The sequence below is a fragment of the Chiloscyllium plagiosum genome, unplaced genomic scaffold, assembly GCF_037043375.1.
Source record: "Chiloscyllium plagiosum isolate Xiang-an unplaced genomic scaffold, Cpla_swu_hap1 HiC_scaffold_1, whole genome shotgun sequence".
Classification (NCBI taxonomy): domain Eukaryota; kingdom Metazoa; phylum Chordata; class Chondrichthyes; order Orectolobiformes; family Hemiscylliidae; genus Chiloscyllium; species Chiloscyllium plagiosum.
In genome coordinates this window covers 24,579,191-24,606,237 of record NW_028270139.1, presented here as the reverse complement: position 1 = coordinate 24,606,237, position 27,047 = coordinate 24,579,191, and positions in this window count along the sequence as shown.

The following is a 27,047-nucleotide window of genomic DNA, read 5'->3' as shown; positions in this document are numbered from 1 at the left end:
AATCCGTATATTGTTTGGAAAAATCAGACGGACAAGTGTAACATGGAAGATGAATTTGTAGATAATATCAAATATTGTTAGAGCAGCACTTTGCTGGCCTTATCTTGAAACAGGATATTTTAGATTGAGTAGTATGTAATGAGGTCAGATGAAAAGGAGGTCTCATAGTTAAGCAATAACTTTCTCTATCACAAGGAACACTGTATTTGACAAACGGAAAGCAGGCAAACTGCCAGGAGCCGATGGCCTACATCCAAGAGTTTTAAAGGAAATGTCTACAAAGAGTGTGGATACATTGATTGAAGTATTCCAGAAATTAGTGGATTCCAGAAGGGTTCCAGAGGGTCAGGAAACCATTAATGTGATGTTCACATTAAGGTCACTCAACCCAAAACATTAACTCTGATTTCTCTCCACGGATGCTGTCAGATCTTCTGAGATTTTCCAACAATTTCTGTTTTTATCTGTGTTCTATTAATGTGAGATCCCTGTACTAGAAGGTAGATATACAGAAATCATTAATCTACGAGCTGGTAAATATCTGTCACAGTCCACTACAAAGAAGAATTAGCAGGATGTTTAGAAAAGCTTAACATAATTAAAGAGTCAACATGATTTTGTGAAAGGGAAATCATGTTTGACAATTTTTTTGAGTATGTAATGAGAAGAGTTGATAAAGGGGAACAGGTAAATATAGAGTCGGGATTAATGGGTCATTTTGAGGTTTGAATACTGTAACTAGTAAAAGTAGTTTTAGGGCCTTAATTATTTCCCTGCTATGTTAATGCTTTGTAGGATTGAGCAGAGAGTAATTTCTCCAAATTTGATGATGCTATAAAAATAGATGGGAGGGCATGTTATGATGAAGACATATGATATCTGCATGGAGATAAAGTAGTTGCAGTGAACGAGCAAGATTTGACAGATAGAGTTTAATGTAGGAAAGTGTGGGGGAATGTACTTTGATAGGAATAATCAAAAGGCAGTGTGCTTTTTAAATTGAGAGAAATTACCCAAAAAAATGGAACAAGGGGAATCTGGATATTTTGTGCAGGAAACACGAAATGTTAACATGCAGATGTAGCAAGTAACCAAGTAGGCAAATAGAACGTTGGCCTTTATTGCTAAGGATTGGAATTTAAAAATTGGGATGTCTTTGTTCAATTCTACAAAGTGTTTTGGGGAGACTGCATTCAGTGTAGTGTGTCCAGTTTTGGGCCCTGTGTTTAAGAAATAATATATACTATTGGAGGCAGAGCTTCTCTAGGCTGATTTCTGGGATGAAGGGATTGACTCGAAATTGCCTAAACAGGTTAGGATTTTATGCATTTAGAGTTCAAAAAAATGAGTGGTGATCCTATTGAAGCATAAAAAGTTCTGAGGGGCCTTGACAAGGTAACTGTTAAAAAGATTTTTCTCCTAGTGGAAAGTATCAAACATGGAGACATTGTTATAGAATAAGGGACCACTCATTTATTATTGAGATGTGAAGGACTATCTTCTCTCAGAGGGTAGTGAATACTTGGAATTCTGTCCCCCAGATAATGTATTTCAAAAGGAGATAGGTGTTTAAAATATCAGGGAGTTGAGGGTCTTGAGGAGTTGGCACAAAAGAAGAGTTGAGGCCTGAGACAAGTCAGCCATGATCTTATTGAATAGAGTTAGCAGAAGTGTTTAAGGATAATTGTCCAATTTGACCCCACCACCAAGAGCATCTTCCCCTCCCCACCTCTCTCTGTCTTCGGCAAGGACTGTTCCCTTTGACAGTCCTTGGTTTGCGCCACTCTCCCCACCAACCCCCATCCCCCCTCAAACCCCAGCTACCTTCCCCTGCAACCGGAAAAGATGCAAAACCTGCCTTTTCACCACTCCCCTGACCTCCATCCAGTGCCCAAAACAGTCCTTCCAGGTAAGACAGAGAGACCTGCCTCTTTTGCAACCTAGTTTACTGCAACAGGTGCTCCCAATGTGGTCTTCTCGACGTCCGGGAGACCGAACATAAACTTAGGTTCACCAAGCATCTGAGCCAGGTCCGCAGGGGCCGACTGAAACTCCCAGTTACCGCCCATTTCAATTCCCCTAACCATTCCCTTTCCAACATGACCATCCTTGGCCTCCTTCATTGTCAAAACAGACCACAGCGCAATTTGGAGGAACAACATCTCATCTCCCGCCTGGGCAGCCTACAGCCAGGGACTCAAGATTGAGTTTCTCCAATTTCAAATAACCTCCCTCCCCATCCCCCAACTTCCTTCCCAGTCCCTCCCTATCCCTTCCACTGCTCCCTGCCACCTACGGAATTCATTCCTCCTATTTACCAACAAGGTTGTACCCTCTACCTGTCTTCAGCCATCCCACTTCACCACCCTGGCCCGTCACCCCCTCTACCTGCAGCTCCCCCTCACCCCCACCCTAGTCCTGCAAAAGGGTTACACCCGAAAAGTCAACTTCTCCAGCTCCTGATGCTGCCTGGCTTCTATGTTCCTCCACCTTTCTGCTTGTCTATTTATGATCTTATTGAATGGCCCCTCCCCCAAATTCCCTCCCCCCTACCTTTTATCTATGCCCGCTTGGCACATCAGCCTCATTCCTGAAGAAGGGCTTATGCCCGAAATGTCGATTCTCCTGCTCCTCGGATGCTGCCTGGCCTGCTGTGTTTTTTCAGCACCACATTTTTCAACTCTGATCTCCAGCATCTGCAGTCCTCACTTTCTCCTAGTTGTTCTTAGCCTACTGCGAATCCTCTTGCAAGGATGCCTACCTTGAAGAAGCTCTCCTCCTCCCTCTACAAGGATCTCAGTGAGTATTCCCAGTGCCCCTCCCCCAAATTCCCTCCCCCCTACCTTTTATCTCAGCCCGCTTGGCACACCAGCCTCATTCCTGAAGAAGGGCTTATGCCCGAAACGTTGATTCTCCTGCTCCTCAGATGTTGCCTGGCCTGCTGTGTTTTTCCAGCACCACATTTTTCAACTCTGGTCTCCAGCATCTGCAGTCCTCACTTTCTCCTTATTGAATGGCAAGGCAGGCTTGAGGGACTGAATAGCCTACACTCCTGGCATGCATAGAGGATTGACTGACTGGCAGAAAACAGAGAGTAGGGATAAAGGGGTCTTTTCAGGATGGCAGCAAGTGAGTAGTGGATTTCCATAAGGGTCAGTGTTGGGACCATAACTATTCGTCATACATTAATGATCCAGACAAAGGAACTGAGAATATTGTTGCTAAATTTGCAGATGATGTAAAGATAAGTGGAGGGACAGATAGTTTTAAGGAAGAGGGGAGGCTGCAGAAGGTCCTAGGCAGACCAGGAGAGTGGGCAAAGAAGACACAGGTGAAATATGGTATGGAAAAGTATGACGTATGCACTTTGACAGATGCTTTGGAACTCCGAAGCAGAAAAAGACTTGGGATTGCTAGTTTGGATTCTCTTAACACTAACATGCAGGTTCAGTCAGAAGTTAGGAAGGCAAATGCGATGTGAGTATTCACTTCATGAGGGCTAGATTACAAGAACAGAGATGTAAAGCTGAATGTATAAGGCTCTGATCAGACTGCATTTGGAATGTTGTGAGAAATTTTGGCCCCACATCTAAGGAGAGATATGCTGGCTTTGGAAGGGCAGAATGATCCTGAGGATGAAGGAGCAGTTTGAGGATTCTGGTTCTGTACTTACTGGAGTTTAGAAGGATAAGGAGGGATCTCGTTGAAACTGACAGAATACTGAGAAGCCTGGATAGAATGGACATGGAGAAGATGATTCCACTAGAAGGAAAGACTATGACCTGAGAACACCGCCTCAGAGTGAAGGGACAACCCTTTAGTACTGAGATGAAGATGAATTTCTTCAGCCAGAGGGTGTTGAATCTGAGAGGGTTGTGGTGGCTAAGTCATTGAGTGTATTTAAGACAGAGACAGGTTCTTGATTACTAAGAAAATTAGAGTTACGGGGAGAAGACAGGAGAATGTGATTGAGAAACACATCATGTCAGAGCAGACCAAATAGCCCAATTCTGCTCCTATATCTTCTGATCTTATGGTCTATTTCTTACATTTTTATCTGTATGCTTATTTTAAGCAAATTAATGTCTCAGTTAAAAATAGTAAACGGATATAACCATTATCAAGTTGTCAAATATTTCTACACTAATACTGTAAACAATTAGAAACTTAATTTTGAGTCATGAAACCAATTTTGAACAACAAAAACCTTGTTATTCACTTCAGGATCGACTCTTTTTAAAAATGAACATAAGCTAGTCACATGGTCCATGATCACTTTATAGAAAATGGAACAGAAATGTAGTCTTTGCAATGTATGCAATAACTTATACTGACAGTATTTTGACAGGAGTATCTGAGACAGTCACAATTTTTCCATTTCCATTCTTGCATTTCCAGCACCCACTCAAGTCTCTGTTATGTGAAAGAAGGTGGTTTTCCACACAGATATAGCCTAATGCGTGTAGGGAGCATTGCTTCCCAGATGCCAAACAAGGCCCTTTTATAACAACATATCATTATGAATAATGAAAAGAAAAGCCTTGCTTCTTTTTTTTGTATAAATATACACACCTTTCACAACTTCAGTACATCTAAAGGAACATTACACAAACTGGCACTTCAGTAAGTTTTCAAATGCAGTTATTGCTGTAATTTAACAAAGTGTGCCACTCAATTAAGACTCAGTAAGATCCCACAGTCAGCAACGAAATTAATGATAATCTCTTTTCATCATAATATATTAGGATAACTTAGAAATTGAAAAACATTCAAATCACTGCTGCAAATCATCTGTTTAAAGTTTTAAACCAGTTAACACATACTGGCAAGCAGTTAAACATAATTACAAGTGCATTCTAAAATTCTGGTAGAGACCAACAGGCACAGCTTTCTTTATGAAGTCAGTGCTGAATAACAGCATTAGAGATCTGGAATAAAGGCAATATTAAAAATTTTATTTAACACATCATATTACTTTTACTCTTTTCACATGCATGGAATAGTTCTGTTTGAAAACTGCATTGACAATATATTTGGAAGAAATGTTTGAGAAAATTCAGCTGGTCTAACAATGCAAGATAGTTGAATTAACATCAATAGTCATTAATCTCTGATGTTTCAGGAATGTCATTTCAACTGCATTCGTTAACATAACTCTCACGCACTTTCTGCAAGATAATTTCTGCCAACCGTTCCATCCTTACTCCCATAAATCCTTCATAACCCACATTCACTTCATACTTCTATCCAACAGCCTGGATTTTCTGATTATGTTGCACCAGGTACAATTCCAACTGAAAGAAGGAGAAATTTCACCAAGTGCTATTCCACAGATTCTCATTCAGTCCTGTCAGGTTGTGGATCATACAGTATATAACATATCACCTATACAGCGTAAGGGGGGCATATTGCAACCCTCTAAACGTAACAGAAATATGTCATCTGAAGTAATTTCAATTGGTGCAAAGCTCACAAATTCAATCTTAATGCTCAGTCTTATTATGCACAACAGATGAGGTTTTTAACGTTTATCGCATGTTATTGCCATTTTACAATGTAATGCCATAACTGTCAGCTTAATTGTACCATAGACTGTTCAAAGGGTGTTAAATGCACTAGGAATGAAAGTTTTAATGAATGAGGCATTTCTCCATGTACATTAAAACTGGTAGTAAATGATGAATAGTTAGTGGCAGTGAAGGTCAGAGGAAATGTGAGGATCTAGGAATATAAAAATGCATGAATAAGGATAGAAAATAATCAAAACGTCAAAAGGAATGCTGGCCTTCATGCCTGGAAAACTAGAATACTAAGGATTAGAAGTTGAGTCAAACTATAAAACATTGGTTATACTGCACCTAGTGTACTCTAATTGCTGCTGCAAGACAGACCAGCCACTGAGATTTTTGGATGAGGAAGAAGTGGAGTCTGACAGAGTTGCTAAGGGAACCAACACTGATAAGAGGATACTAATGAGGCCAGACCAACTTTGAGACAGGCCCGAGAGAACCTGACAGTGGCTAGATTTGAGGGCAAATGACTTTGCATTTGTATATGCAGACCATCAGAACTATGAGATAATCACAGCGGAGAGCCATAATTACTAGAAAAGGAATGCTTGGTTTACATTTTTAAAATGTTAAGCTGTTTGACATAATTTGTAAGTTGATCTGTTCCCTTTGCAGCTGTTCAGTTTTTTTGTGTCAGACCATCAATGTGTAGTTATACTGAATTATATGGAGGCTGTGCTTTCATTTCATGCATTCATTTGCAAGAAGCACTCAATTATCAAAGATGTAACTAACCCCCCACCCCAGACTTTACCATTTTGCTTATATTGAAACTTTTAGAGTTACTTCCTGCCAGAAGACAGCAATATAGGAGAGCCTCAGTAGTTTGCATTGCTCCATATGAAACATCTGTGAATGTACAGAGTGACAATCAAACCCCAAAGTGATCTATAAGGAAAGCCTACCTCACCAGAAGTCCTAACACTTGAAAGAGATCCAGTACTGTCAGATAAAGTTATGTTTATGTCAAACAGAAGATTGACATCAGGCCACCAAAAGTGATTTCAGTGTTGTTGCCATCTCAGCAGCCAACCTTGAGGAAGATGGCTGGCTGCTTTTCTATCTTGCTTCTGGTGACTTTGGAAGGCAGTCTCCTGCAGTCTGCAGCAAACTGGGGAGCTCCAGCACTGGTATCCATGGAAATTCTTTGACCTGATGGAAATGTCTGGAACCCCCGCAGCAAGCAGTTGGAGCAGTTCTGGAGTGTTTAAATTGATAATAACTGGAATACCTGTCTGTTGCTCTTCCTCCTGGTAGGGGGCTAATGGCGTGTTCCTCACCCTTGCAGAGATAGAGCATCTGGAGGGAGGTCAAGATCCTTGGCTCCCTGTCACCTGGATAGTGAATAAATGCATCGATGGTTCAAGCATTGAGGAGATGGTGGTGGCACAAACCCAGCAGATACTGATGCCCCTGCTGGACCTGACTTTAGATGGCAGCTGCCATCTGGTACATCTGCTTGTGTGCCAGTACCTTAACTTCAGAAAGAAACCAGCAGATGCTCCACCCTTCATTTCAGTATGCACATGCTCCCTGGCATCTCTGCCAGACATTTCCCTGCTTGTGTCCGCATCTCCATCTGCTCCATAATGGCTGAATTCAGAGGCTCATCTTCCATTCCGACCTCAGTAGGGTCTGTTCATCAGCTGCTCTTCCAAGTGTCAGAAAGCTCAGGTGGTTTCGGGAAGCAAGAAGTTGGTTTGAAGTGTGACGACTCCAACTCCAGGAGCATCCGGAGTAAGATGGGTGAACTTGCAGCATGGGTTGGTACCTGAGACTTTGATGTTGTGGCCATTTCAGAGACATGGTTAGAGCAAGGACAGAAATGGTTGTTGCAGGTTCCAGGATTTAGATGTTTCAGTAAGAACAGAGAAGATTGTAAAAGAGGGGGAGGTGTGGCATTGTTGGTCAAGGACAGTATTACAGTTGCAGAAAAGATGTTTGGGGACTTGTCAACTGAGGTAGTATGGGCTAAGGTTAGAAACAGGAAAGGAGAGGTCACCCTGTTGGGAGCTTTCTATAGGCCTCCGAATAGTTCCAGAGATGGAAAGGATAGCAAAGATGATTCTCGATAGGAGTGAGAGAGACAAGGTAGTTGTCATGGGGGACTTCAACTTTCCAAATATTGACTGGGAACACTACAGTATGAGTACTATAGATGGGTCAGTTTTTATCCAGTGTGTGCAGGAGGGCTTCCTGACACAGTATGTAGACAGGAAAACAAGGGGTGAAGCCACATTGGATTTGGTACTGGGTAATGAGCACGGCCAGGTGTTAGACTTGGAAGTAGGTGAGCACTTTGGTGATAGCGATCACAATTCTGTTATGTTTGCTTTAGTGATAGAAAGGGATAGGTGTATACCACTGGGCAAGAGTTACAGCTGGGGGAAAGGCAATTATGCTGCAATTAGGCAAGATTTGGGAAGCATAAGATGGAGAAGGAAACTGCAGGGGATAGGCACATTAGAAATGTGGAGCTTATTCAAGGAAAAGTACTGTGTGTCCTGGATAAGTATGTACCTGTCAGGCAGGGAGGAAGCTGTAGAGCACGGGAGCTGTGGTTTACGAAGGAAGTGGAATCTCTGGTCAAGAGGAAGAAGGCGGCTTATGTTAAGATGAGATGTGAAGGCTCAGTTAGGGGGCTTGAGGGTTACAACGTAGCCAGGAAAGACATAAAGAGAGAACTCAGAAGAGCCAGGAGGAGACATGAGAAGTTGTTGGCGGATAGGATCAGGGTAAACCCTAAGGCTTTCTATAGGTATTTAAGGAATAAAAGAATGACGAGAATAAGATTAGGGTTGTATGTGGAGTCAGAGGAGATAGGGGAAGCACTAAATGAATATTTTTCGACAGTATTCACTCTAGAAAATGAGATATAGACTATTAGACTAGGTGTGATTGAGGTTCACAAGGAGGGGGTATTAGAAATCCTGCAGTGTGTGAAAATAGATAAGTCCCCTGGGCCGGATGGGATTTATCCTAGGATCCTCTGGGAAGCCAGGGAGGAGATTGCGGAGACTTTGGCATTGATCTTTAAATCGTCATTGTCTACAGGAATAGTGCCAGAAGACTGAAGGATAGTAAAAGTGGTTCCCCTGTTCAAGAAGGGGAATAGAGACAATCTTGGTAATTATAGACCAAGATTGTTGGTAAAGTGTTGGAAAAGGTTATAAGAGATAGAGTTTATAATCATCTAGAAAAGAATAATTTGATTACGGATAGTCAGCATGGTTTTCTTAAGGGTAGTTCGTGCCTCACAAACCTTTTTGAGTTCTTTGAGAAGGTGACCAAACAGGTAGATGAGAGTAAACCGGTAGATGTGGTGTATATGGATTTCAGCAAGGTTCCCCACAGTAGGCTATTGTACAAAATGCGGAGGAATGGGATTGTGGGAGATATAGCAGTTTGGATCAGTAACTGGCTTGCTGAAAGAAGACAGAGGGTGGTGGTTGATGGGAAATGTTCATCCTGGAGTCCAGTTACTAGTGGTGTACCGCAAGGGTTGGTGTTGGGTCCACTGCTGTTCGTCATTTTTATAAACGACCTGGATGAGGGCGTAGAAGGGTGGGTTCGTAAATTTGCAGGCGACAATAAGGTCGGTGGAGTTGTGGATAGTGACGAAGGATGTTATAGGTCACAGAGAAACATAGATAAACTGCAGAGTTAGTTTGAGATGTGGAAAATGGAGTTTAATGCGGACAAGTGTGAGGTGATTCACTTTGGTCGGAGTAACTGGAATGCAAAGTACTGGGCTAATGGTAAGATTCTTGGTAGTGTAGATGAGCAGAGAGATCTCGGTGTCCAGGTACATAGATCCTTGAAAGTTGCCACCCAGGTTGACAGGGTGTTAAGAAGGCATACAGTGTTTTAGTTTTTATTAATAGAGGGATCGAGTTCCGGAACCATGATGTTTTGCTACAGCTGTACAAAACTCTAGTGCGGCTTCACTTGGAGTATTGTGTACAGTTCTGGTCACAGAAGGATGTGGAAGCTTTGGAAAGGGCGCAGAGGAGATTTATTGGGATGTTGCCTGGTGTGGAGGGGAGGTCTTACAAGGAAAGGCTGAGGGACTTGAGGCTGTTTTCGGTTCGAGAGAAGAGGTTTGAGAGGTGACTTAATTGAGACATATAAGATAATCAGAGGGTTAGATAGGGTGGACAGGGAGAGACTTTTTCCAAGAATGGTGACGGCGAGCACGAGGGGGCATAGCTTTAGATTGAGGGGTGATAGATATAGGATAGATGTCAGAGGTAGTTTCTTTACTCAGAGAGTAGTAAGGGTATGGAATGCTTTGCCTGCAATGGTAGTAGATTCACCAACTTTAAGTACATTTTAGTCGTCATTGGACAAGCATATGGACGTACATGGAATAGTGTAGGTTAGATGGGCTTCAGATTGGTATGACAGGTCAGTGCAACATCGAGGGCCGAAGGGCCTGTACTGTGCTGTAATGTTCTATGTTCCACGTTCTATGTTTCTCCTTCACTAGCTGTGACCGGAGTGGGGGGCAGCAGTGCTGTGCTCACCAGAATGTGACCCCGAGCCTTCTCAAGCTAGATAAGCCAATGCAGTGAACCTCTCTGTGCTGTGTGGTGGATAATGAAAAGGAAGGTCTTCACAGATCAACCTCTGAGGCTCGTGACTGATCCTCCTCAGAGATGTGCTTCGAATCGCTTCGATATGGTCCTGGAGACTAAGGCTCTTTTCCACTGTTAGATGAGTGAACACTTACTGACTTTGCTGAATGTAATTACATACAATTGTTATAACCAGACCTCCAGGTCCACAAGCTATAACAGTTCCAGATGGTCTATCCCAAATTATCAAGCTTCCTGGTGAGGAGAGATGAATTGGCTCTTCTTTATTTATCCACCTGTTCAGTTGGTCTCAACAAGGTTCCTTTCTAAAGGACTTCTCTCTTGAGGATGTCTTTCTGTCAGGCCAAATTATCTTGTTTTTTAAAGAAGCCAATTTAGCCAGGCTTTCTGGAGATCACAAAAGAGTGATCTTTATTTACAAAATGAAGAAAGAAATAATAGTGCAACTCTTACACACAGAGAAGGGCTTAAATTAGGGCACATGGTGGCGCAGTGGTTAGCACTGCAATCTCACAGCACCAGGGACCCCCCCCCACACATATGTTTAGGTGGGATGCTCTTCAGAGGGTTGACGTAGACTCAGTGGGCTAGATGGCCTCTTTCTACATTTAGGGATTCTATGATTCTAGATCAGAAGTGAGTCTAAAACGTAATGAAAAATCAGACTCTATGGGATGAGATTTACCAGAAATTGGTTAGGTGTTATTCTTAGACAAGTTTCATGAAAGGTTTCTCTCCATAAGCCCTGGCGTTTTTCTCACACAATCTTTGCAAATTCACCTCATTAACTATGTGCCACACTCCTCCCACTCCCACTAGTCAAAGCCTCCCCACAGGTGGAAGTGAAAAACTTGAATTAGACATTTGTAAACTAGCCCAAGATGGCCCATGGGCAGCACCTTATCAGGACCTGAACAACATGGGCTACGCTGAGATTTGTAGCAGAATCATGAAAAGTCCAGCGAGGCCTATCACATTGCCACAAGCAACTTGCAGCATCATATATACCCTGCCAAGAAATGACTTTCTCACAGAGCAGCAGTGTGTTGCCAATCAAGAGTGATTATTGCTTGATAAATGCCATATCAACAATATAACTCACCTCATTAATATTCAGTTTCCTATCTTAGCAAATGCACCAAACAAGCTAGATGTCATGATTTCTTGACATAGAAATCTGAACAATTACCTGACGACCTCACTTACCTCTTCCTCCAAAGGATTCCATGTTAGGCACTGGGCCTAACAGTGTTCCATGTTAGGCACTGGGCGCCAACATCTCAGGGCATGCTCCATGAGCATAGGCCACACACTCCCCACATCCATAGACATTGACATTCAGCATGACTCAGCTCCTAAGAACCCGCCTTCTATATTTTTAATTCACTTCCTGCACATTTCTGCATGTTATTTCAAGGTTATTCTGGACTGACAATGTTTTCTGGGTGCACAACAGGCTTTTAAAAATGACACTGGTGCCAGGGATGCCAGTCAAGACTGGGGTGTCTGGAGAGTAGCAAATTGTTCCAGGAGTGGTGCATGCTAAGATATGGCTAGAAATGAAAGGGATGCCAAAGTGACAGGGTAGGTGTACAATGAATGTAGTTTGATATTATACAAAAAAAACACTCTGGGCCTCACAGCAAAAAACTCTGCAAAAGACTTGATGTAAGTGGCAATTAGCCAAAGAAAAGAACAAAGTACAAAGAAAATTTACAGCCCAGGAACAGGCCCTTCGGCCCTCCAAGCCTGAGTCGATCCAAATCCACTGTCTAAACCTATCGTCCAATTCCTAAGCAGCTGTATCCCTCTGCTCCCCACCTACTCATGCATTTGTCCAGATGCACTGAAATGAATCTACCATGCCTGCCTCTACTACCTCTGCTGGCAACATGTTCCAGGCACCTACCACCCTCTGTATAAAGTACTTGCCATGAAGATCCCCCTTAAACTTTTCACCTCCCACCTTGAATGCGTGATCTCTCATTATTGAATCCCTCACCCTGGGAAAAAGCTTATCTCTATCTACCCTGTCTATATCCTTCATGATTTTGTAGACCTCAATCAGGTCCCCCCTCAATCTCCTTTTTCTAATGAAAACAATTCTAATCTACTCAACCTCTCTTCAGAGCTAGCACCTTCCATACCAGGCAACATCCTCGTAAACCTTCTCTGCACCCTCTCTAAAGCGTCCACATCCTTTTGGTAATGTGGCAACCAGAAGTGTACACTGTATTATAAATGTGGCCTAATTAAAGTCTTGTACAATTTTAATATGACCTGACAGCTCTTATACTCAATATCCTGTTGGAAGAAGACAAGCATACCACTTTTAAGGTACAGTGGACCTGAACTTCCAGATCTCTCTGCTCATCAACTTTTCCCAATGCTCTTCTGTTTACAGTATAGTTCACTTTAGAATTAGACTTCCCAAAGTGCATTAACTCACATTTGCCTAGATTGAACTCCATCTGCCACTTCCCGGCCAACTTTGCAGTCTATCTATATTCTGCTGTATTCTTTGACAATCCCCTGTGCTTTCTGCTGCTCCACCAATCTTCGTGTCATCTACAAACTTACTGATCAGACCAACAATGTCCTCTTCCAGATCATTTATGTACATCACAAACAACAATAGCCCCAGCATTGATCCCTGTGGAACACTATTGTTCACTTTTCTCCATTCAAAAAACTCCCTTCAACTACTACGCTCTGTCTCCTGTTGCTCAACCAGTTCTTTATCCATCTGGCTAGAACATCCTGCACACCACATGACTTCATTTTCTCCATTAGTTTACCATGGGGAACCTTATCAAACACTTTACTAAAGTCCATGTATATGACATCTACAGCCCTTCCTTCATCTAACAACTTGGTCACTTCCTCAAAGAACTCTATTAGGTTGGTAAGGCACAAAATCTACCCCACACAAAACCATGCTGCCTATCACTGATAAGCCCATTCTTTTCCAAATATAAATAGAATTTATCCCTCAGTACCTTCTTCAGCAACTTTCCCACCACTGATGTCGGGCTCACTGGTCTGTAGTTACCTGGAATATCCTTACTACCCTTCTTGTACAGGGGGACAACATGAGCAACCCTCCAGTCCTCCCACACCTCACCTGTGTTTAAGGATGCTACAAAGGTATCTGTCAGGGCCCCATTTATTTCCTTTCTCACCTCCTTCAGCAACCTGGGATAGAGCCCATCCAGTCCTGGGGATTTGTCCACCTTCATCCCCAACATATCCTCCCTCCTTATGTCAACATGATCCAGAGTAAATAACCTTCTATCCCTAATCTCAGCATTCATCACCTCCCCTTCCTCAGTGAACACTGATGCAAAGTAATCATTGAGAATCTCACCTATTTTCTCAGGTTCGACACACAACCTTCCTTCCTTATCCTTTAGTGGACCAACCTTTCTCTGGTTACCCTCTTGCTCCTGATATAAGAATAAAAGGCCTTGGGGTTCTCCTTAATTCGGCTTGCTAAAGTTATTTCAAGACCCTTTTTAGCCTGCTTGATTCCTCCTTTAAGATTGGTTTTACTCTCCCAATATTCCTCCAAGGCCCGTTCTGTTCTTAGCTGCCTGTTCCCTTTTCCTCTTGACTAGTCGCATGATTTCTCCTGTCATTCACGGTTCACGAATGTTGCCTTTCCTATCCCTTGTTTTAAAAAGGACATGCCTATCCTACACTATCTTCAACCTATCTTTGAAAGCTTCCCACATATCAAATGTGGACTTTCCTTCAAATAGCTGTGTCCAATTCACATTTCCCAGCTCCTGCCTAATTTTGATATAATTGGCTCTAGGATCATTCCCTTAGGATCATTCTCATCTTTGTCTACGAGTATTCTAAAACTTATAGAATTGTGGTCATTATTCCCAAAGAAATCCCCCACTGCAACTTCTACCATCTGGCCTGACACATTCCCCAACACCAGGTCCAATATGGTCCCTTCCCTTGTCGGACTGTTAACGTACTGTATTGAATCATACATAAAAGTATGATTCAACTCCACACCTTCATCGTTCTGGCCATCTGATGCTACTATTGCTGGAATTAGAAAGGAATTCAGACAAGCTAAATGGGCAATTGGAAGTTTAAACTTCCCTCATGAGTATTACGGATGTGTGCACTAAAGGACATCCCCAGGCGACTAGTGCATATCAGCAACATAAATTCATTTGGAGGCTTTTCCCTGTATCGGAAGACTTGGACCTATATAACTGGCCCTTTAACTAGGGATGAAAATTAATTTTAAAAAATGATTAAAATATCTAGACCATGGCAGGATTCAACAGGGAAGAGATCTCATCTGAGCTTTTATTAAAAGGGCCTGATTGTAATTAAAATGCAGCAAATCTATTTTGTGCATATGTTGTTCTTCAGTTCAGCCTGTTAGTTGCTCATTTCAAATAATTTCAGCAGTGTGATAGTCTACAGCATCACGTAATATATATCCATTATCAAGGCCCAAAGGTAAGAGGAAAATGAAGTGGATTAATGTGGTCTCAAATCTTTGATATTATTGTCATTGACTTTTACCAAAGCAATATTTCATAAGGGGGCCTGTTTTAGGTGACATTTCAATTGCACCAGTAATTTGCATGATTTTAAATGACACTTTAATTATTATGAATTCCAGTTGTGACTCCCCTACTGCCTCACTCTGAAATGCATTTAAATTTGAAACCTTAACAAAGGAGCCATAGCTCCCTTTATCAATCTCAAATAGACTACACCTGCTCCCACAATACCAGGAGATACCCACTTCAGGCTTGGAACGATTCTTCAGCTACAGTATCCTTCTTATTAAATAAAGACTGATAATCGAGCACAGATATCTGTAATAACACTACGATCCAAAGAAAATTAAAGACAGATTATGTCCAGGATATTACACACACCACCACACAGTGCTACTAGACTCTGGCACAATCTTGTTGCTATGATATCTAGCTAATGCCAAGGAAACAAGCCCCTTGTGCTAATCTAGTACAACCAATGCATGCCTCCACATATCTTGTCAGTAAGAAGAATGATTTCACAGAAAATGGCATTGGTATCACAAATGGACATCACTGAACTTATACTTTCTTGGCTTACATTGTAAGCTGTCTTAGCGAAATAAGAAATGCAACTTCTTATTAATGGTATTTTATAGCATTATAAGATTTGGAACAAAAGAGATTAGAATCCATCTTGTCACACAGTGCCCAAAAAAGAGAATTTGCAAAAAGAAACCATAAATCAAGTACCTCATTGTCAAAATGTGACATTGTGATGTTTGTGAAGTGACAATAGGTAAATTAAATCATAAGAGTTATTGTGAATTACAAAACAAATCCACAAAACATTAACAATAGTAGAAGTTAATAAATGTGTTAGAAAGACCGTCAGTATCATAGTCAAATACGTCTATTCCCCTCAACAATAAGTATACCGTTTTGAACACTGTTGGGGGGGGATGACTTACCAGGGGAAAGCAGTGGGGTACAGGGCTCTGGCACAGAGTCTGTCCCTGCTGCTCAGAAGGGAAAGGGGAAGAGGAGCAGTGCAGTAGTCATTGGGGACTCTATAGTTAGGGGGACAGATAGTAGGTTCTGTGGGAATGAGAGAGACTCACGGTTGGTGTGTTGCCTCCCAGGTGCCAGGGTTCGTGATGTCTCTGATCGCGTTTTTGGGATCCTTAAGGGGGAGGGGGAGCAGCCCCAAGTCATGGTCCACATTGGCACCAACGACATAGGTAGGAAGAGAGATGGGGATTTAAGGCAGAAATTCAGGGAGCTAGAACGGATGCTTAGAGCTAGGACAAACAGAGTTGTTGTCTCTGATTTGTTGCCCACGCCACGTGCTAGTGAGGCAAGGAATAGGGAGAGAGAGGAGTTGAACACGTGGCTACAGGGATGATGCAGGAGGAAGGGTTTTGGATTCTTGGATAATTGGGGCTCTTTCTGGGGTAGGTGGGACCTCTACAAGCAGGATGATCTTCATCTGAACCAGAGGAGTACCAATATCTTTGGGGGGAAATTTGCTAAGGCTATTGGGGTGGGTTTAAACTAATCCAGCAGGGGGATGGGAACCAAAATCATAGTTCGAGTATAGAAAAGGTTGAGAGTAGGGAGATCCAAAATCAAGTTTCAGGGACGTATGGTGGCATCGACAAGCAAGAAGTTGGTTTGAATTGTATCTACTTCAACGCCAGGAGCATCCGGTATAAGACGGGTGAACTTGCAGCACGGGTTGGTACCTGGGACTTCGATGTTTCATTTCAGAGACATGGTTAGAGTAGGGACAGGAATGGTTGTTGCAGTTTCCAGGATTTAGATGTTTCAGTAAGAACAGAGAAGATGGTAAAAGAGGGGGAGGTGTGGCATTGTTGGTCAAGGACAGCTTTACAGTTGCAGAAAGGATGTTTGGGGACTCGTCAACTGAGGTAGTATGGGCTGAGGTTAGAAACAGGAAAGGAGAGGTCACCCTGTTGGGAGTTTTCTATAGGCCTCCGAATAGTTCCAGAGATGTAGAGGAAAGGATAGCAAAGATGCATGGAGTACAATAGGTGAGTGGGGGAGGGGATGAAGGTGATAGGTCAGGGAGGAGGGTGGAGTGGATAGGTAGAAAAGAAGATAGGCAGGTAGGACAAGTCATGGGGACAGTGCTGAGCTGGAAGTTTGGAACTAGGGTGAGGTGGGGGAAGGGGAAATGTCTCAATGCAGTCTCCTCTACATTGGGGAGACTGGATGTCTCCTAGCTGAGCGCTTTAGGGAACATCTCCGGGACACCCGCACCAATCAACCACACCGCCCAGTGGCCCAACATTTCAACTCCTCCTCCCACTGGGCTGAGGACATGGAGGTTCTGGGCCTCCTTCACCATCGCTCCCTCACCACCAGACACCTGGAGGAAGAATGCCTCATCTTCTGCCTCGGAACACTTCAACCCCAGGGCATCAATGTGGACTTCAACAGTTTCCTCATTTCCCCTTCCCCCACCTCACCCTAGTTCTAAACTTCCAGCTCAGCACTGTCCCCATGACTTGTCCTACCTGCCTATCTTCTTTTCCACCTATCCACTCCACTCTCCTCCCTGACCTATCACCTTCATCCCCTCCCCCACTCACCTATTGTACTCCATGCTACTTTCTCCCCACCCCCACCCACCTCTAGCTTACCTCTCCACACTTCAGGCTCTCTGCCTTTATTCCTGATGAAGGGCTTTTGCCCGAAACGTCGATTTTGCTGCTCCTCGGATGCTGCCTGAACTGCTGTGCTCTTCCAGCACCACTAATCCAAAATCTGGTTTCCAGCATCTGCAGTCATTGTTTTTACCAGGTAGATGAGAGTAAACTGGTTGATGTGGTGTACATGGATTTCAGCAAGGTGTTCGATAAGGTTCCCCACAGTAGGCTATTGTACAAAATGCAGAGGAATGGGATTGTGGGAGATATAGCAGTTTGGATCAGTAATTGGCTTGCTGAAAGAAGACAGAGGGCGGTGGTTGATGGGAAATGTTCATCCTGGAGTCCAGTTACCAGTGGTGTATCGCAAGGGTCGGTGTTGGGTCCACTGCTGTTTGTCATTTTTATAAATGACATGGATGAGGGTTGGGAAGGGTGGGTTAGTAAATTTGCAGGCGACACTAAGAGATGTGGATAGTGACAAAGGATGTTGTAGGTTACAGAGAGACATAGATAAGCTGCAGAGTTGGGCTGAGAGGTGGCAAATGGAGTTTAATAAGTGTGAAGTGATTCACTTTGGTCTGAGTTACCAGAATGCAAAGTACTGGGCTAATGGTAAGATTCTTGGTAGTGTAGATGAACTGTGAGATCTCGGTGTCCAGGTACACAGATCCTTGAAAGTTGCCACCCAGGTTGACAAGGTTGTTAAGAAGGCATACAGTGTTTTAGCTTTTATTAATAGAGGGATCGCGTTCCGGAACCATGAGGTTATGCCACAGCTGTACAAAACTTGGTGCGGCCACACTTGGAGTATTGTGTACAGTTCTGGTCACCGCATTATAAGATGGATGTGGAAGCTTTGGAAAGGGTGCAGTGGAGATTTACTAGGATGTTACCTGCTATGGAGGGAAAGTCTGATGAGGAAAGGCTGAGGGACTTGAGGCTGTTTTTGTTAGAGAGAAGAAGGTTGAGAGGTGACTTAATTGAAACTTATAAGATAATCAAAGGTTTAGATAGGGTGGACAGGGAGAGACTTTTTCCAAGAATGGTGACGGCGAGCACGAGGGGGGTTTAAATTGAGGGGTGATAGATATAGGACAGATGTCAGAGGTAGTTTCTTTACTCAGAGAGTAGTAAGGGTATGGAATGCTTTGCCTGCAACGGTAATAGATTCGCCAACTTTAAGTACATTTAAGTCGTCATTGGACAAACATATGGACGTACATGGAATAGTGTAGGTTAGATGGGCTTCAGATTGGTATGACAGGTCGGCGCAACATCGAGGGCCGACGGGCCTGTACTGCACTGTAATGTTCTATGTTCAAACATCATCTGAACCTGTGACTATATTTCTACAGTATTTGTTTAGTAAAAAATAGGACTATAGAAGTTTCAAGGAGATATTGTTCATTGAAGTTTCTGTGAAAATTGTTTCAATATTTAACCAGTGAACATGTACTAACTGTGACACAAATAAGATCAATACATCTGATAGAAGTGTTATGTCAGAATCTGAATGTCAAGATTTGCAGCATAAGGGATTAATAGCTATTGTGCCAACGGTTACAGTGCATATTCAGCGTCATGCGATCTCATGGATGTAGAATTTGAAAATATAAGATTCTAATGGAGTCCTGCAAAAGCCAGTCTTTGAAATATTCTAAATAGTCAAAAAATGATCATTAGTTTGCACCGGCAGCCCTCTTCCATGAGAGGTTTCCAGAGTCTGTTCCTGGCTCTAAGACAGGATTAACTCCAGTTCATTAACCACTCAACTTTGTAGTTGTGCACAAATAAATACTATGCTTTGTTTTTTTCTACAGTTTATCATCTCCATCCTTCAGTTCTTTGGATTTGAATCGAGAATACTGGAAAGGACTCAAATAGATAACTTGTTCTGAGATGTATGAAAATATCTTTTTTCTCACTAAAATTGAGTGACTGACTTGAATGGCTAGGCTCGTTAGCATGGGTCCCCATAAAGCTTGGCACAATTTAAAGAAATGTTTTCGTAAATCAAGGTATAATGGTCAGCTGACAACAAGCTTAGATTTTAAAAGCTGGAAAATTGTAGGAGGGAGAAAAGGCTGCAGAAGGTCAGGAGTTCCACAGGTTTCAGAACCTAGAGAAAATTTTGTGTTAGCCATGGAGACAGTGATGAGTGGAAAAGGTGGAACTTCCAATCAAGTTTATGAGGTCACACTTCTGATCACTAGTGTCTAGATTGTCAAGGTCAATTTCTAAGGTTAATTGGCAAGACTTTGTGGGGACCTAATGCATTTAGGCTGGCAATTTACAACCTTAGGCAAGAGCTTTCAGTTAAATGTCAATTATCTTGTGCCCTATGTTATTCAGTTTTAAAACAAATATCAAATCATCCATCCACAAAAGGCGTGTCATTATTCTCGTTATTTGCAATAATTATAGAGGATATTTCATTCCTTATGCAGAATAGGCAATGACTCAGTCCAGGCACTGTTTAAGCTATGTCTCAAAATAACTTATATACTTTAAAATGGAGCTCCAATGTAACCAATTCTTTCACTTCTAAGCATTATTGTTTAATCTACTATCTTTTCCCACGACATAACTCAGGCTAACAGAAAGAAGCCACTGAAAGAAGGGACTGCAAAATTCAAACAAGAAATCCTGTCCACAAACTGATACTGTAAAATAAATTGCCCTGTTAAAAGTACAGAACAAGACACTGTTGTTGGCTATGTCCAGGCCGGTCATTTTGGCCGGAGACTTCAACTGATGCAGATGGATGATCCAGCAGCGGGGGGGGGGGGGAACAGTAAACTGGACGCCACATCCAGAGCTCTGATGGAAATGGTCAAAGATGCCAAGCTGCACGACATCTTCAGCACCCCTGCAGACACAGCGCAGCATTGATACACACCTGGTCACAGGCAGACGGGTCTATCCGCTCAAGGATAGATGACCTGTTTGTGTCCCGTACGCTCTCGGTCAGATCCACCGATGTCGAGCAGGTATTCTTCTCTGACCACTGCCTCCTGCTGGCCGACTGTCACCTACAGGACGAGCAGCGGGTTGGTAAGGGAACATGGAAGCTGAACACAAAGCTGTTGACTCTGGGAAACATTGAGGAGCTCAAGAGGGACTACGCAGGTTGGAGAATTGTGAAGCCCCTCTTTGAGTCCCCAGTGGGAAACAGTAAAAGGGAACATCAAGAGGTTCTTCATCCTCAAAGGTGTTCAGGAGGAGAGAGAGAGGCGGGGAAAACTGTCCCAGCTCCAGGCAAGTATGCAGAACCTGCTCCTGCTGCAGACGATGGGCGTCGATGTCACGGAGGACCTCAAGGAGGTGAAGGGCCAGCAAGCCTCGCTCTTTGCCTCGGAGGCCTCCAAGATAATCTTCCGGTCCAGGGTCTGCTCGGTGGAGTAGGACGAGACTTGCTCACGTTTCTTCTTCCAGAAGGTGCACAAAGAGAGCTCTGCGCTCAGAAGCCTGAAGAAAGAAGATGGCTCGATAATGTCATCTCAGGCTGACGTCGTGAGGATCAGCAAATCCTTCTATGCCAGTCTATATGACACGAAGCCGACTGACAGCACGGCCTCCCAGTCGTTCCTGTCCTCTATCACGGAGGTCTTAGACGACAGAACACAGGAGAGGCTGGACCAACCACTATCTCTGGACGAGCTGACCAAGGCCATCTTCAAAAAGAATAAAACTTCCAGAAGTGACGGCTTACCTGTCGAACTCTATTCTGCTCTGTGGGACTTGATTGGCCAGGACCTGTTGGACGTGTATATCAGTATGCTTCGGGCAGGTACCATGAGTGAATCCATGAGGAAAGGCATCATCACCCTCATCTACAAGTGGAAGGGGGAGAGGGAGGAACTCAAAAATTGGAGACCAGTCTCACTACTGAATGCGGATTACAAAATTTTGTCAAAGGTAATCGCCAACCAGGTCAGGTCTACTCTGGGGGTCGGTGATTCACCCTGACTAAACCTGCGCTGTACCGGGCAGGAAGATCGTTGAGAGTCTCGCACTCCTCAGGGATATGATCGCCTACGTGCAGGACAGAGAGTTGGACACCTGCCTGATCAGCCTGGATCAGGAGAAAGCCTTTGACAGGATATCACAAATGTATATGAGAGATATTCTCTCCAAAATGGGCTTTGGGGAGGGAATCTGCAATTGGATCAGACTGCTCTACACCAACATTGTCAGTACAGTCTCAATCAATGGGTGGGAATCAGATAGCTTCCCAGTCAGATCTGAAGTCAGGCAGGGCTGCCCTCTTTCTCCTGCCTTGTTTGTGTGCTGCATAGAGACATTTGCCAAGTCCATCAGGAAGGATGCGAGCCTGAGAGGGGTGACTATTCCTGGCAGCGGGAGCCTGCATGTTAAGGATGACGTCGCCATTTTCTGCTTGGATCTGCTGTCCGTGCACAGACTCATGTGCATATGTGACCAGTTCAAATGGGCCTCGGGGGCCAAGGTCAACCAAGGCAAGAGCGAGGCCATGCTCTTTGGGAACTGGGCTGACCAATCCTTGATCCCCTTCACCGTCAGGACAGACCACCTGAAGGTGCTGGGTATTTGGTTTGGGGGGGGGCTGGGGCATGCGCCAAGTCTTGGGAGGAGCGTATCAGGAAAGTGAGGCAGAGACTGGGCAGATGGAAGCTACGGTCGCTCTCCATCACGGGAAAAAACCTGGTCATCAGGTGTGAGGCACTGTCATTGCTGTTATACGTGGCACAGGTTTGGCCTATTCCCAGAACCTGTGCCACTGCAGTCACCCAGGCCATCTTCCAATGTATATGGAGATCAAAGATGGACCGGGTCTGAAGGGACTCGATGTATAAATATCTGGGAAACAGGGGAAAAAACTCACCCAATGCCACCCTCACCCTGATGGCCACCTTTGTGTGTGGCTGCATCAAGCTGTGCGTGGATCCCCGGTACGCAAACACCAAGTGTCACTACGTACTGAGGTTCTACCTGTCCCCGGTGTTGCGAAGGATGGGCTTGGCCTCGCTGCTGTGGAACGCTCCGAGTAGTTGGACTATTCCGTTTCACCTGTCCTTCGTGGAGAAGTTTATGAAGAAAAAACCTTTGACCACAAGTCCATCAGGAATTGGTCAGCACGTAGTGTCCTTGAGACCCTTCGGGAAAAGGAGAGGGCGGATCCTATCAAACGGTTCCCTGAGCAGACTGTCAAAGCCATTTGGCAGAATGCCTCATCGCCAGAACTTTCCAACAAGCACCAAGACGTGGCTTGGCTGATGGTGAGAAGGGCTCTGCCTGTGAGATCCTTTATGTATGCCCGGACTCTCAGCCGCACTGCACGCTGCCCTCGAAGCGGCTGCGGGGGGGAGGAGACTGTCACACACCTCCTTCTGGAATGTGCCTACACAGAAGAAGTCTGGAGAGGAATGCAGTGATGTTTGTCGAGGTTTGTTCCAAGCAGCGCCATGACGAGGGACTCTGTGCTCTATGGTCTGTTCCCCGGGACGCACACTGAGACAAACATCAACTGTGCCTGGAGGATCATCAACTCGGTGAAGGGCGCTCTCTGGGCGGTCCAAAACCTGTTGATCTTCCAGCTGAAGGAGTTGACCCCGACTGAGTGTTGCAGACTGGCACATTCAAAGGTCCAGGACTGTGTTGAGGGACGCGCTGAAGCTTGGGGCAGCTGCCGCCAAGGTGCGGTGGGGAAAGACCACCATGTAACATCTGCCTGCCTAAGCACAGGGGGCCGATGCAGTAAGGGGGCTCTGCTGACCTCCCCAGCTAAATATGTGGATAGTAATCGTACAGACCTGTATATCTGAATGATTACTCTGTCTCTGTATGCAAAGAAATGGAATGTTTACGTATGTATGGCATGACCAATTGTACAGATCATTAATATATTTTATGAATAAAGTATATTTTTGAAATAAAAAGAAGTACAGAACATTGTTTTTACAAACTTTTATTATATCCAATTCTCATTGGAATCCAAGTCAGCATTGGAAATGACTGTTAACTGAAGACTAAAGTAACAAGTTATTAATGTGCACCTGACTGCAATGGCTAAAGATAACATAGATCAATATCCATCTCCTTCATTGCCGAAGTCATAACTTTTCAATGGGAAAATCTATTTAGGTTTATTTATTGGTATTTTATTCCATTTTGTGTTAAAGAACTCCAGTCCAGAGGGAGGGCTGGACTTCTGAACAGCAGCTGAGAAACTCCACTCATTTGTCTAAAATGCATCTTCCTGAGTAAATCAGTGGTATTTATGGTACAATCATCAGGATTATTCCAAATAACTTAAAGGACTCAGATACATTTCTTGTCAACCCAGATTAAGATAATATGTCAGATAAAATCTTCATTTTAATAATTTTGGGTAGGGTCATATATCATTTTAAGGAAGTGTATATTCTTGTAAGGTTTTCCTGAAATGAAATTATATGTGCCACATGAGAAAGACGCATGCGACTGTCAACTATGTTAACATGATTAAAGAAAGCTGATTTCAGACCATCCTAATGGTGAACTAACTATTAATGAACTTTATAAAAGATGGAATTTATTTGCATTTAACAATTCCTTGACTGTTTGTCACAAAAAGCACCAAATTCACAGTCTGTCATTCAGTAATGCAACGTACTGAAAATGTTTTCAAAGTAGTCATGATTTGGAGATGCCGGTGTTGGACTGGGATGTACAAAGTGAGGTGCTCATCCTCATTGATAATGTGTTGCAGGTCACGAAGAACATGGCGTAGTTTTTCAGTTTCTGGGAAGTACTGAACAACGAAGAGTACCCTGTCAGTTGCAGTGTGTGTCTGTCTCCTGAGGAAGTCATTACAGTTCCTTGCTGTGGCACATCGGAACTGGTGGTTGATGAGTTGAGCGTTGTACCCCGTTCTTATGAGGGCATCCCTGAGTACTTCCAGGTGCCCATCACGTTCCTCCTCATCTGAACAGATCTGGTGTACGTGTAGGGCTTGTCCATAGGGGATGGCTGTTTTAATATGTTTTGGGTGGAAGCTGAAGAGGTGTAGCATTGTGAGATTGTTTGTGGGTTTGTGATAGAGCGTGGTGCTGAGGTGTCCATCCTTGACGGAGATGCATGTGTCCAAGAATGAGACAGATAGTCGAGAGTAGTCCATGGTAAGTTTGATGGTGGGATGAAACTTGTAGATATCACTGTGTAGTTTTATCAGTGACTCCTCGCCATGGGTCCAGAGGAAGAAAATGTCATCAATGTACCTGGTGTATAATGTTGGTTGGAGGTCCTGCATAGAGAAGTCTTGTTCGAACCTGTGCATAAAAATGTTGGCACATTGGGGTACAAATTTGGTCCCCATAACTGTTCCACGTGTCTGGATGAAGAACTGGTTGTCAAAGGTGAAGACGTTGTGATCGAGGATATAGCAGATAAATTGTAGGACGGTGTTTGGAGACTGGCAGTTGTTGGTGTTGAGTACTGAGGTTGTTGCCGTGATGGCGTCATTGTGGGGGATGCTGGTGTAGAGTGTTGAAACATCCATTGTGATGAGGAATGTTCCCGGTTCGACTGGTCCGTGGGTGCTGAGTTTCTGTAAGAAATCCGTAGTGTCACGACAGAAGCTGGAGATCCCCTGTACAATAGGTTTCAAGATGCCTTCAACATAGCCGGAGAGATTCTCACACAGGGTCCCATTGCCTGATACGATGGGACATCCTGGTGTGTTGGCTTTGTGTACCTTTGAAGGCAGTAGAAGTCACCTACATGAGAAGTACGTGGGATGAGGGAGTGTAGGGAACTCTGAAGGACTGGATCCAAAGTCCTGAACAATGTGTTTAATTCAAGGGTGTGTTCTTTGGTCAGATCAGCTGGTAGTTCCTTGCAGTAATCTGTTCTATTCTGAATGACAATGGCTCCTCCTTTATCCTCCTTTTCCAAAGTATGTCAAGTACAAATTTAAATAACAAATGGAAAAGTTACTTTTGTTGGCTTTGTGCTTTGAATTAATCAATATGATCCTGTAAATGGGTTTAGGGTTTCATTAATACTGCATGCTGAGGAAATTTAGAGTAGGTAGTTGTTTATAGATTTATTCATGGTTATTTTTTATGATTGCAATTGAAAAGAATTAAATTGCTTTAAATGTTGGTTATTGAATTTACAGAGTATTTAGGAAAAATATGGTAACTCAGTAGGAATTATGTTGCCTCATACTTTCAGTTATTGTAACCTAAGATACAAATTTAGCGACTCAAAGCACTAATGATTAGAGCTCCATGTAATAGCTCTTTGGGCAGCTGCTCTATCCTTCCCTTATGTGCTGTAGCTTCTGAAGTAAAATCCACTGGTGTTCGACAAGACTTCTCTGAAGTGCTTTTTGTGTGTTCTATGATCAGACTCTGTTTTATTTGGAAACTACCACACATGCATTTTTAATCAGTATTAAATTTCACATGGATCTATCATCACTCAGAAGGGCAGCTATGCCAGTTCCCTGAGCCACTTGAAAAGATATCAACTCTTTGACTTTGCCTTAAACTATAAAACATTCACTTCTCCTAGAGTTTTTTTTCTTGTGGCAATTATGTATATGGGGTACAGAAAATCTTTCATTTTAAAGATTTATTCAGTAGTAAGAAAAATAATTCAATTAAACAAATTAAATTAAGCTTTGCGTGACACATTCTGTTACTTGATTGGTAGTATTCAAGCTACACATTTTGTGCTATCCACATGCCCTTCACTCTGTTCTGGCTATAGTTGTACATCAACAAAAAACTCCAGGTTGAGAAGATGCCCTCAAAAGTTAGAAGATCCGACTGTCGGAACCTTGTTTCAGATTTCACTAGTTTTACATTTAATGCAACCCATTAATTGGTCTGCCTGAAATGGAAACATTGAAAATGTCAGCACGTAGACTCCATTAACACACACACAAAAAAGTAATATTTAGAAGCTATATTCTACATGACCAAAAAAGGCAATGATTTTTTTCTACTTCCAGGCCCACTAGTTCTGGAACTATTTCCATTGGTAAACAGAGAGCCAAGCCCTTTAATTCCTTGCATTTGAGATCTTCAGCAGACCATGGATCATATTACATTGCAATTAAGTTCCGAGAACCTTTCTTCTGTCTAATTGTGAAGCTCTATAATAAAAAGCAAATGTAAAAATTAAGATTATCCTGCCTCTGCATCTCTTAAAGTCTGTGTGCAGTCTTCAGTGAGGGGTGGGTAGTATGACTATGGTAACATTTAGAACCATGCAAGACAGTTCTAAATTAAACAGAACAGCAAATCTGGGAATCTACTACATGAAGGAAATGTTCCAACAGAACAAAACAATTTGGAAGATGACACTTCAAAGTACTTTCAAAAACAATTCAATTCAGTGTGTACTTAATTTTCGGTTAGCACTACAGAACAGTAAGAAAGAGGATTTCATTGATAACGTATAACTTTTAGCATCTATGCATTGTTATGATATCTTCTTTAATTTTGAATTTAAACATTCTGCCTTTCTGAGGTGACACAAAATACGCAAATTGGAAAGTCTTAGTGAAGCATCTCATAGAACCCTTTAGACTTTTTTCCACGGTCCTGAAAATTTTTGAAAGCTGTCACTGTACTTTTCGAAAGCACAGCAAAAGCAACTCTAATTCCGATTTACCAAGAGAAGGAATTTCAATTGTTGGGATTTAACATTCTTGGGATT